Consider the following 12,646-nt stretch of genomic DNA (forward strand, 5'->3'; position numbering starts at 1 on the left):
CCTTACTGACAACAAATCTCCTAAAAAAAACAGCCAAACATTCAGAGTCTTAGATCCCGCTAATCCTTCCAGTCGGTCTGAATCCAAATCCAGACAGGAGCGGAGACACCAGCGCGAACCGTCTCATCGCCTCACCACCGATCAGATGAAAGTGTACGGAAATCCTGATCACCTTTTAAATCTGATACATGATCAGATTTGATTTCAAATGCAGCAGTTAGCTTCTGAGAGCGGCTGAACTTAGAGACGTCGAGGATCCGTCTGCCAGCGCCTCAGTAATAAAGAGATGGACACATGGACCTGAGGGGTCCCGGTTCGGAGTCTGATCCTGGGTCTGATCATCTTCAGGAGCTGGTGGTTACCTGCACAGTTGTCATGATAAATACTCGTATCCTGCTTCGTGACGACTGCGTCCTATTGGTGCAGGCGCCTGTGAAGTTTATTTTTTACAACACAAACTACGGACATTTAGAAATCTGAGAGAAATAAGGCCGCTGTGGATTACTGTGGGCTCAGCACGAATAAAACGGCAACATGGCGTTGCAGATGTGGCGTCTCTTCCTCATTTCAAGCAATGGGAACGAGGGCGGCAGAAGCTCAGTCTGTAGGGACTTAGGTTGGGAGCCAGTGGGTCGCTGGTTCCCCCCCCCCCCACCACCCTGAGATCTCACTATCAGTGCATGTCCTCAGGATCCTGTTTGTACATGTTTGTGTGTGTGTGTGTGTGTGTGTGTGTGTGTGTGGCATGTTCAACAACAGAGCTTCAAGTCAAATTTCCCCTCACAGGATTAATAAAGTCCATCTTCTTCTTCTTCTTCTACTGTTGTAAACGTGTTGGGCAAACGGCGTCCTGCAGTATGTTCACCACAGACTTGAACAGCTCCCGATGCTTTCTCTCATCTACACCATAATATTTCGTTCTTTCACTACCCAAACACAGAACTTGGTCTCTTCGTCGCTCCAGATGTAAGACGCTCTCGTTGGCGCCCTGCCGCGTTTGCTTGGCTGACGTGTCCCTTTGGCTGAGGCGGCGCCTGTGCAGGTAGTCGTCAGCTGTCAGAAACCGGGGGAAAGGCATCAACATGCCGCAGTGGCCGCCGGCTTTCTCTAAATGGTGATAAGGGCTTATCCCTGATTTCTGAAACCAGGATATAATGTTTACGTGCCCAAACACAAAAACAGGATTAAAAACCGGATCATAACAGGGATCCTGACGTCTACTGAAACAAACTCCTAAAATATGATGTTACTTCCTGTTATTATTTAATCACTTCCTGTCATTATTTAACCTCATCTTTAGTTATTATAGACGACCCTTAAAGGAAAGTTAAATCCTGACGTGTCCTCATCATAAAAGAGAAAACAAGAGGCGCTCAGTGTCTCCTTTACAGACACTCTGCAGGAGGTACGCTAACACCTCACAGTCCCTCTGAAGTCTCATCTTTAAGAATGTTCATTCAGAGAATCTGCTGTAACAGAAGGATGAGAACGTAAACTGAGCCGACCTAAAGATCTATCTGGGTCAGCAGCACACACACACACACACACACATGTCACTGCTGATTGTCCTTACAGTTAGCATATGTTAGCTCGTCTTCTGATGCTGCGGCGGTGACCTGTATGTGACCTCGTGGTGAAGAAAAAAAACACTGTGACTGTGTCGACGAGGAACAAAAGAGAGAGAGAGAGAGAGACACATCTGAGTGTTTGTGAACAGAGGATGAGACGAGAGAGAGGGAGGGAGAGAGAGAGAGCAAGGGAGGATGTTTATGTCAGAGAGGACAGGATTACATCCAGTGTGTGTGTGTGTGTGTGTGTGTGTGTGTGTGTGTGTGTGGCCTCTTCATCTCGTGCCATCTGTTGTCGCTCTGTAAAGAAAAAAAAAACCTCTCAGGTCCTGATGATGAAGACGCTCTCAGTCTGGTCCCAACACAGTAACCTGGGGGGGGGGGGGGGGTCGGATTACCTCACTCCCCGAGGGCCCCGGATCACAAGACGGGGCTAAATTAGACACTACGGGGGGCTAAAGGTGCGTCACTGGCTACCTGACAATGAGCCAGGTGTTAAAGCTGCTCAGGTGATCCACACATGGAGGGAGGAGGGGTTCTGTTTGAGACTGGATGGACGAGAGCTTCAAACGGATCATTAGGTTGAAAGTGATAATCAAATATAAAGAGCTCGTTTTAACACGTCTGAGCTTCCTCTTTTAGGGTGTTTTGGCGACACTTCGCAAGCTGCCAGGTTGCTGTCGGGAACTGTGTCCCTGGAGACAAACATTTGGGAAGTCAAACTTCACAGATTCAGGATTTAGGGCGCACTCACACTAGGTCCAGTTGTCCCTCCCCAGTCCCCCCTCTGGCCTGCCCTCACACTGCTCCAGGACTAACCGGGCCTGAGCACGGTTACCCCTTGAACGTAACGTCATAGTACAACACATGAATGGCTTTACGTGACTTTGTGTCTTATTCTGAGTCATGTTAGTCAGATACAGATAGAACACTCCAGGGTTTCTCCATAATGAAGACTGTCCACGTTGTGTGTAAAGCTGCTCCATCGTCCCTTCTGGGCCTCCGTACATGTGTGTCTGCAGAGACCCTGTCCTCTGACTGGATTTTACTGTTCTGCTTTGTTTTATTCGGGCGTATCAGTTGACTCTGCTCAGCTGCTCGCAGGTTTCAGAGGGAAGTTTTTCAGAGTGTGAGCAGGTTTGTCGAGTCCTGAGCTGCACACGCTCGTCTTCCTGGAAACTCGTAAATTATTCAGACTGTCTCTCTGCTCATTAGTGCCCCCGCAGTCCACACGCTGACGACCTGCTCTCTGCTGCTGCTGCACAACACCACACACACATCACACACACACACACACACACACACACACACACACACACACACACACACACACACACACACACACACACACACACACACACACACACACACACACTGCTGCACACTCTTGACACTAATCAAACACACACACTGTTTCCACACACTGATGATGTCACCCGGCCTGTTACCGCTGAAGCTTTTATTTTTGCTGAGGTCACTTCATGATCTCGTCTTGAGAGTCTTTGGAGTCTTTGGATGGTTTGATGAAACGGGTTGACTTCCAGGAGCGGTTTGTGTTTCTGAAGCTCTAAAGAGTCATGGGTTTCTGTTTGGATGAGCGGCTGAAGCTCCGTGTGATTTCGGGAATCACTCGAACGTGTCTGCTGCTTGTTTTATGAGGTGGATTCTTTTCAATGATTTTCTCTTGCAGAGTGTTCGCTCGATGTTTGCCTGCAGGCTGATGACTCTATTCCTGTTGCTACTGGAGGTTTTTCACTCTTGTTCAGCTTTATTGTTTTTGTTGAAGGACCTGCTGCAGTTTGTCTCACAGAAACTTAAAGTCAGTAATGGACGTGTAACCGCCACAGCAGGACGGAGGCATCTCCAATATTGATCCTAGTTTGAGCACGTTTCTGCTCGTGGAGCTTATTAGAAACATGCAGAGGCTTTTTAGGTCGAGTACAATCACTTCTATCTGAACCACTTCTCTTGCCCGCTTCCATCGCTGCAACACCTGTTGGTTTGACCTGATAACTGCTCTCATATCTGGCGAACCGAGGGGCGTCCAAAACGGCCGTGTAGGGGTGCCTTTGTTGGTTTTTGAGAAACGAACATAAAAAGTCTCTTTCAGTGAACTTATTAAATTGTTGATTTTAATCTATTTTATTTTTAAACTCCAAGTTCTCCAATCAAAATCCTCCGCTCTGGTTTTTTTGCTCTAGTTGTTTTTGGCGTTCTTTTTCCAACATCATCTTTAAAAAAAAAAAAAAACTCAATAATTGCTCTAAGTGAGAACAGCTCGATCATCATCACGCCGCTTCTGACGCTCACTTTGTTCTGGTCGTTTTGTTCAAAAAGATAAAAATGATCACAGCTGAAAAGCAGAGAGTGTGTGTGTGTGTGTGTGTGTGTGTGTGTGTGTGTGTGTGTGTGTGTGTGTGTGTGTGTGTGTGAGTGAGTCCAGAGAGAGAGTTAGTCATGGTGCAGTCAGAGCGACTCGTGTGACCACTGGGAGAGTCGAGTCAGAGAGATTGGAGCATGATGTGGTTTGTTTCCACACAGCCGACATGAATGTTTGATGACCTCACGCTCTCTCGCACTGAGCATGTGCAGCTTGAGGGCACACACACACACACACACACACACACACACAGAGTTTACAACACCTACTAACATGAGAACATGTTACACACATCAGTGATGCACTAAAACATGATTTATACAACATGAATAAAACATGAAGCTCTTCTTCTGACAGACTGGACACATAATGTGCAAGGATTATACACACACACACACACACACACACACACACACACACACACACACACACACACACACACACACACACACACACACACACAGCAGCTCTCTATCTGCTGCAGAGAGGACGAAGCTTAGTCCTCATAATGCCGTCTCTGTTCTCTGAAACTGACAATCACCAGAAAGTTAAATTCTGAAAAACAGATAAGATGTCAATTAAAGAGACATTAGAAAAAAACTATTAATTTCCCTTTTCACACAGTGGTATTTAAAGATGGCGGTTGGAGCTGGATTGGTTCTTGTGTTTGACACTATTGAGTCCTTTAGATCCGAAGCAGAAAAGAGCAGACGGGTCTAAAACCTGGAGCGCCATTGAGACACAGCGATAACATCAAATATTTTATAACCCAGCAGGTACCGACAGCTAAGGCCGGCACACACTAAAAGATTTTTTTTAAAACTTTTAAAATGTGAGAGAGCGCACCCATGACGACAGATCACGACAGATTTATCAGCTCTTTTCTTCTCGTGTGTGGAGAGCAACGAGACGACCCACTCAGCACGCCACACGCTAACCGATTCACTCAGCGACAAGCAGAGTCTCCACTCTCGAGTGATTACGCTAAACATTTTGGTCCAACTCCTTTCCTCGACAGAGTTCGTGCTCGGCCGTCCTCGCCGTTCTCCCCACAGGACGTACCGCCCCAGTTGTCTCGTAGCGTGTACTCCCCTTGAGAAATGAATGCCTTCCTGTTGTTTACATTGACAGCATCAAAAGGCTAACGTTAGCTAAGAAGCTGTTGGATGCTTAGCATGTTGTCTTTTCTTCAAACATGTCTGACGTCCCTCCAAGGTGTCTTGTGTTTTTTTTTTTTTTTAACAGGTGTGTTCCGTTATAAATCAAAAGAGAAGCTGAGACACGATCATTTAAAGCTTTGAACAGTTTAACAGCTCGAGCCCTGAGCGTGACGTCAGAGAAACATGGCGGCTCTGTGAGTGTGGAAGACTTTGAGAAGGCTGTTAGTGGTTTCAGGAAAAACTGGTGAAAGAAATTTAAAAGAAAAGTGATCCAGAAAATCCATGTGTGTTTCTGTGAAGTCCCGAAGAGTTGATCAAACTGTTCCTCGTCCCCGTGTTTAATGAGATACATTTAAAATACTCTGCTGCAAATGTCACAGGAGCTGCTGGAGGTGACACACACACACACACACACACACACACACACACACACACACACACACACACACACACACACACACACACACACACACACACACACACACACACACCAGTCCCTTTCACACTACGGTAACCCACTCTGTCGGTGCAGCGTGACGTCGCCATGGAAACAAAGGTGTCCTGAGCGTGTGATTGGCAGTCAGGACCTTTATGGAGATGAGGAGGCGGCTGATGAAGGCTCAGTGATGAGGAATGAACCCCACGCACAAACACACACATACACACACACACACACACACACACACACACACACACTCACAGTCAGTGTGTGGAGGATGAATGAGTGTATTCACTCTGCAGCTGTGGCTGACACATCTTTAGTTTCACTCAGGAACGTCTTGTGGAGGTTTTCTCCTCGCCGAGTCATCGCCAAGCTGCAGCGTGCAAAGTTACACTTCCTGACTTCAAAACATCAAAACATTCCAATGTTTAAATTAAAAGATAAATGAAGCAACATCAGACAAACAGAGAGACGATGGAACGCAGGTGGAGTGTGTTTTATGGATTTAAAAATTAGACCGACACGCTTCAGCAAACGAGTCGGGCCTAATTTGTTTATAAAGTTGATCTTCACGCTACAAGTGTTTTTTTTTTGAGCTCTTCTAGCCTTTCACTCTTCATGGCAATTCTAGAGTCTGTTGGGGAGCCCTTAAGGAGGTTGCCTACCGTCATTGCAAAATTTGCACATTTTCAGCCGCTGCTTTGGGGCCGCAGTTGCCTGTTGACAAGCAGCACCTCTTCATGCACCTTGGTGGTTGATGAAGTTGTGTCCTCACTGCTTCTTCACAGATTTAAAGATTAAAACGTGACAGAGTTGTTGTTTTTTTTCTTTTCTATATTTTCTATATTTCATAAAACCGGAGCATAGGAGAGGAATAAATGCATCAACGTGTGCAGGAAAAACTCCTGCACATTGTCTACGTTGCACAAAACTTTTGGCAACATCCACATGTAGGGCGAGACCGTGAAAGTGTCTCCGCTCCTGGTTTTAAAGCAGAGCGGCGCCCTGTACAGTTTCAGACTATTGTTTGGGTTCAGTCGAGTTCATCCAGAAGACGGCGGCTCTGAAACACTGCACAGACTTCGTGAAGGGTTCACGGAGAAAACCATGTTTGATTTCACATCAGAGGACATTTCCATTCTTCAGAAGGCCGCTCTCTGTCCTGAGGCGCCTCTTCAGTCTCGTCTTCCTCCGGCCGGCCCGTTTAATCAACGGCTTATCAAGTCAAAGAGCGCCGCGGGCCCGAAGGAAGAGCCCGCATCAATCACGGCCTTATTCTGCCACATGAAGGCAGCTCTGTGGCTGCAGCTGCTCGCTCACAAGAAAAGGCCTTTTTAGTGCTCAGGACCGGCGGACAAAACAACACTTATGTCCTATAAAGAGTCCATTACTGCGCCTCGGAGCAGCACGGCTGTGTGTGCGCTGAAAGGAGGCAGTTAGCTTAGCTTTGTGACTTCCAACCAGAGAGGCTCCTTTTCAGCCTCGGTTAACACTGAAGAGGGCGAACCACAGCATCATCATCCTCTGCTTCAGAGCAACACAGAAACACCCTGCTCGTACCCAGGTTTGCGTCGTCGCGGTTCCAGGCGGTGACTGTTTGACAGATGAAAATCGGGCAGATTGAACCGGAGGCTGAGCTGAAGGCGAGGAGAAAGAGAGGGGGATCAGGACGAGTGTTTCTCTGAATGTCAGAAGGTGAGACAATAAAGCCGCCCGCTCGGGATGACGACAGGCGAGGAGGAAAGAGAGCGACGGCGTTCCCACGGCGACAGCTTCCTCTGCTTCCAGGCTGATGAAGCTTCAGCAATGCCAGGGGGAAGTTTGCATGGAGAAAAGTCCAGTTTCAGGTTCTCAAAATACCACAATTTAAAAGCTCGATATGAGTTTAGTGAATATTTAAATGATGTGGTAACTGTTGGAAGCCAAGGCAACAAAAGTCAACAAAAATTGCAGACAACCCCTGGAATTTGCTTTCAACCAAAATGTTACATACCACATTATAAACACGCTGCATAGAATAGCTGTTAAGTTGGACATTTTAACATGAGGCTCTATGGGGTCTGACTCACTGCCGGAGACAGACTCTAGTGGACACTGGAGGAACTGCAGGGTTTTTTGGAGCTTTGGATGTGTCACAGATATCGACATAGTTGCAGTTATTGCTCTCATGGAGCCTCTGGCAGTCATTAGCAGTAGATTTCAGAGTGACGGAGCAGTCACTGATGAACGGAGACTTGGTGAAATAGTTTCTCATCATTAAAGCAGAGGTGCAGACGTACCCGAGACGTACCTGAGCCCTCTGTGGCCCCCGTTTAAAGCCTCATAAGAGCCTCGTCTCATTCCGTCCAACAGCTCGTCTCCTCACATCATCATCAAGCCCTCAGTTTGTGGCGTCTCTCTTTCATCTCCTTTTACCTCCTAATTCACTCTGAGTTCATAATTACAACGCGCTGGATGATGGGAGATGAACTCAGGCTGCTATGATACGAGTGTAGGAGGAGAGTCTCATTTTAGAGCAGTTACAGAGGCGGGCTGCAGGAGGACCACGTCAGGTTAGACTGATTTAAAATCACGTTGAAATGACCTGCAGACACACAGCTGCTCCACAGGATCACAGGGCTTTAAACACACATTACTTTACTGTTTGTGGTCTTTTATATTGACTTCTTCAACCTTATCTGCTTCCTAACCTTAGCTTCTGTAATCTCTTGAATTTCCTGTATTAAAACATTTTTACTGCACAAACAGCTTTAACCCCAAACACAAAGAGAAACGTAGCATCTAGGGTTAACATCAGATCGATCTCTGTTTTGATTCCTCGGCAGCAAATACAGAAATCTAAGTCTTCCAATGTTGGGTAATTTCTTGTTTCCAATTATGAAAAAATCAGGCGAACTCCTGCACACTGTCGAAATTGCACATAAAGGTCGGCAATGTTTTGGTAACTAAGGCTGGTTTCATATTAGGGACCCGGATCCGGATACACCTGACCCCAGAGTCCGGTTCATTTGATCAGCATGAACACAAACGTACCGCACTCAGGTAGGTTCTGTGCCCGAGTCCGCTTGAAGAGGTGGTCTTGGGCACGATTCATGTGTATTTGAATACGATCCACAGGAGATGTAAAAGCAAAGATGCTCAAACAAGGAAGTGGGCCGGTATATGACGTCATTCTAAACGACCCAAGTGGCTTCAAAAACCGTCGTATCCCCGCAGCGCACGGGCCGTTTCCTCCTCTGAGCTGCACGGTAGATGTGGACGCAGGAAGAGGGTCGTTGGTGGTGTCTCAGAAACAACACAAACATCCACAGTTAGAAGGATGGACTCATTCTGTGAGTGGTTGCCATGGTGACTTCTCCTTGCAGAACAGCTATCGGCATACCGCCACCTGCTGTTTCAGACTGTGTACATACGCAATGTTACCAATGTGAACGCAGCCGAGGGGTGGAGAGGGGAAGAATCATGCTCCAATCAAGCTCGATGTGAAAACACCCTAAACGTTGATTAGTAGACAATTCCCATTCTCTATAGAGCTCAACAATGAGCGTCCACTTTATCCTCATTCAAATCCTCCATTGACAAATTAATAAAATCTTTGTATCAATATTAGTTCACCTGGAACTGAGCCAACCAGCTACAGGAATACTGGTGATGATAAAACATTTGATTCGGTGCCAAAAAGCGATTTAATAACAGAGAAAAAGGCAAAAAGTTACAAGAATGTTTACATAATTTTTTCTGGGTGTGAAGGAACTACACATCCCACAATCCATTGCAATTTCCATGAGACCCAACTAAAGTTGGTTCTTTATGGTAGTGTTTATATTGTTAATATTAATGTCCTCATATAATTTAGTTTGTGATCATACCGTGTGTTGGACTTCAGAGGTAGCAGCCGACAGCTGAAGTCTGCTGTGCAGGTAAACGTGTCCATGGTTACAGCGAGCTCCACCAATCAGAGACGTGGCTGTGATGCTGTAGCACTGTGGGTATTGTAGTTCCTTTCCCTGAGATCATGTATAAAGCCTGTTGTTCTTAAAACGAGGTTGATATCAGACGAACTTGTGTCTCCTACAGGAGCAGAAACCATCACACTCAGGTAGCTCGTGGTCAGTCTACCTGTGACGGTTATGACATCACGGCTAATAATCAAATCCTCTATGGAGGAAATGAACGGGATTTTTTACCAATGAGACCTATTGTGTCCATCCTGTAAATGATTGTGGTGCTTCGTGCATATTCACAGAAATCCATCCTCTGCACTGGTTTCGCCCTCATTCTGTGAGAAACACTGATGGATGGAAACTGACAACTGAACAGCTGATGGACGGACATGATTTTATTTTAGTTTAAGAAAATAGGTTAAATGAGACGACTAAAATAACTTTTGAATACCATCCAGAGTGTATACATCCTCCTCGTACATCCTCCTTTGTCAACAGCCTGACATGCAGCTGAGCTCGGCAGGACTCTGACATGCAGCTGAGCTCGGCAGGACTCTGACATTTGAATGACAGCCATCTCTGTCTGAATAATTGGCTGAATCGTGTCGACTGACGTGAGGAGAGAGGTGTGGAGCTCTGCAGATCTAAAAACACTCAACAGAAAGAGAAACCCAAGAGCTGAGAGAGAACAAGTTTACGGGCTGTGCTGCTTCGTTTCTCTTCTCTCCATCATTTCATTCTGCAAATTCTTCTTCCTGCTTCTGTCTCCTTCAGTTGCTCTTAATTTATTCACACAGTGACACATGACCACACACAGACATGGAGTCTCTCTTTAAACTTCTACAATCTCTCGGTTTCCTAAAGCCGGTTTAAGTTTAAGAACAACTTTTAGAAGAAGGAGAAACTTTGGAGCGGCGCAGCATGGGGCCAATGAGAAGCAGCTGCTTTGTAAAGTTTATTATCTGTTTCTTTATTTCACACTCTGCTGCTTTTAACTGAGACTCGACACAAAACTGTGTTAATGATTCTGATTCTCAAAGAGTCCGACTTCCACCAGCCGAGCTTTGTTCTGAACACAGCTGCTAACGACTGATAAGACCAGCTACAACAAAATCTAGTTTTTATAAACGTTCATGCTTTAATAACAGAGAATTGATTTGTCGTCATCTTTCATTGTACGATAAAATGAGCTGTGCATCTCTTTAAACACTAAAATAACATGCGTATGCACTCAACATACAGATTAATAATAGCGCCATACGGCCTCCTTGAACTTAAGGCTCAAAACATGGACACCAAAAACTCATAAAGCACATTAAAATGAGATTTATTTGCATAAATTCCCTTAAAATTCTCAAAAGACAAAGAATAAACTAAAGAAAACCAAAGTGAATGGAGACCTCGGCCACAAAGAACATCAGATGGGAAGATGCTAAGCCAATCACGTGTTGGGTCGTCGCTCTCAGTACCTCCTCCCAAAACTTCCTGAGAAATAAAGTGACCTCAGAGGAAAGAAGAGAGAGACAACAGCTCTACCCGTGACCTCAGGCCCAAACTAAAGGCGCACTCACACGAGGCCCTGTTGTCCCCCCTCTCGAGTGCCCCGCTGGCCTGCACTCACATCGCTCTAACCCAGCCTGAGCACGGTAACCTCTTGACTTACCTCCTTAATATTTCATTTGAGACTTTTGTTAGGATTCTCTTCTTAGCTTTTTTCTTCATTCGTCCCTTAATTGTCCACCTCTGAAGTACCTATGAGCATTTCTTGTTTTACGCTGGACTTTTGCAAACAGGAACGGTGAACGGTTAAACTCCGAATCGGTTCAGTTAGTTCAGAAGTTCAGTCATTAGAAGGGGAATGGGAAATAGTTGGTGGATTCTCTGGCTGTTGAACCTTCTAACACTGGACAGGATCTGGCCGCAAACTGCCTCGGTGGTAAACCGGGCTTGACGGGTCGACTTCTGTTAAAAGCAGATAAATCTTTTATTTACTTTTCCAATGGTTTTCAGGTCGGTCGAGCTCGTTCTGATAGTTTCATTTAGCTCAGAAGGGCAGCGTTTCTGCCAAAAGTCTTCAAATCAAAGACATTAATGCATCCATTTACTTCCAATTATTGATCAAAGTATATACGTTTTGTAGTTCCCCCTCTGTCAAACACTACTGGCTCATGATTCAAGAGGTTGTGGTTTGCATGTCTCCTCTTACACTTCCTGATGTTGCTCTGCAGTGATAGAAGAGCACAGTAATGGTTTGAGTCTTTTATTGAACCATCCTGACTCCTGCAGCAGCGTTATGAAACACAGATCTGTTTCCATCGCTGACACTAAGTGCCAATTCAAAGCTCATCGCAGGGGTGTGTGGTGCTCTCTCTCTCTCTCTCTCTCTCTCTCTCATCATCTGCCACTGTTCTCTGTCAGGGGTGTGTAACTGATATTACTACACACTGCTGTTTCAGATACACAGTATCAGAGAGTACAGGAGCAGAGAAGAAATGGTCGTGATGGTCGTTATTTAGGTGTCGTATTTTGATGGCGTGAGGAGCGACTGTTGAACTCCAGATCTGGACGCTGACATGGACTGACCATCCTGTTTCCATTGGGGTCTGCCCCGTACCATCATTTTAAACTTCAATTCTGGAAAAGCTCAAACAATAGCAATTCTGTTTTGATAGCACCGCAACAAAAACTGAAGTCCTCGACACCCAGAGTTGGGTCATTTCATGTTTTCAATCATTATTACATCTATTTCATGAGACACAGGACAAGACAGAGGTGATAAGTAAGGACTACACTGAACACAAATCTGCACTTTGCCTCAGTGATAGCTCCCTAACTCTGCAGAACCTGCATAAAAGATCGGTATCAAATAAAACGATAATAATCATGGGAAACATCTGCATCTTTTTTTAAGTAGATAATGGACAGAATTAAGACCCTTAGGTGTCACCAAGTTTATAACTTTTATTGTCAGTGTTTAAAAATAAAATCATGTCGTGTGTGTGTGTTGGATCTGAATTAGTAAAACCTGAAGTGTCATTTTGAGTTGGACTGTTTATTTTGTGGGGACTGAGGGATTGTGGGATTCTGAGTGTTTTGAGTTGAATGGTTTCATCACATCGGGGTTTTCCTGAGTTTCATTAATATGAGAAAAT

The 12,646-nt window shown here is 45.4% G+C and overlaps 1 protein-coding gene and 1 long non-coding RNA gene across 2 annotated transcripts in view; both read left to right on the forward strand.

Annotated features, from left to right (window-relative positions):
* Nucleotides 1–12,646, forward strand: part of tmem178bb (transmembrane protein 178Bb) — a 78,247-nt gene that overhangs the window by 4,244 nt on the left and 61,357 nt on the right. The gene's annotated exons all lie outside the window — the stretch shown is intronic.
* LOC132956492 (uncharacterized) lies at nucleotides 729–2,920 on the forward strand. Its single transcript, XR_009666036.1, has 2 exons — nucleotides 729–979; nucleotides 1,028–2,920. It is a non-coding gene; the product is annotated as an uncharacterized LOC132956492 (long non-coding RNA).

The sequence above is a fragment of the Labrus mixtus genome, chromosome 22 (genome assembly GCF_963584025.1).
Source record: "Labrus mixtus chromosome 22, fLabMix1.1, whole genome shotgun sequence".
NCBI classification, from domain to species: domain Eukaryota; kingdom Metazoa; phylum Chordata; class Actinopteri; order Labriformes; family Labridae; genus Labrus; species Labrus mixtus.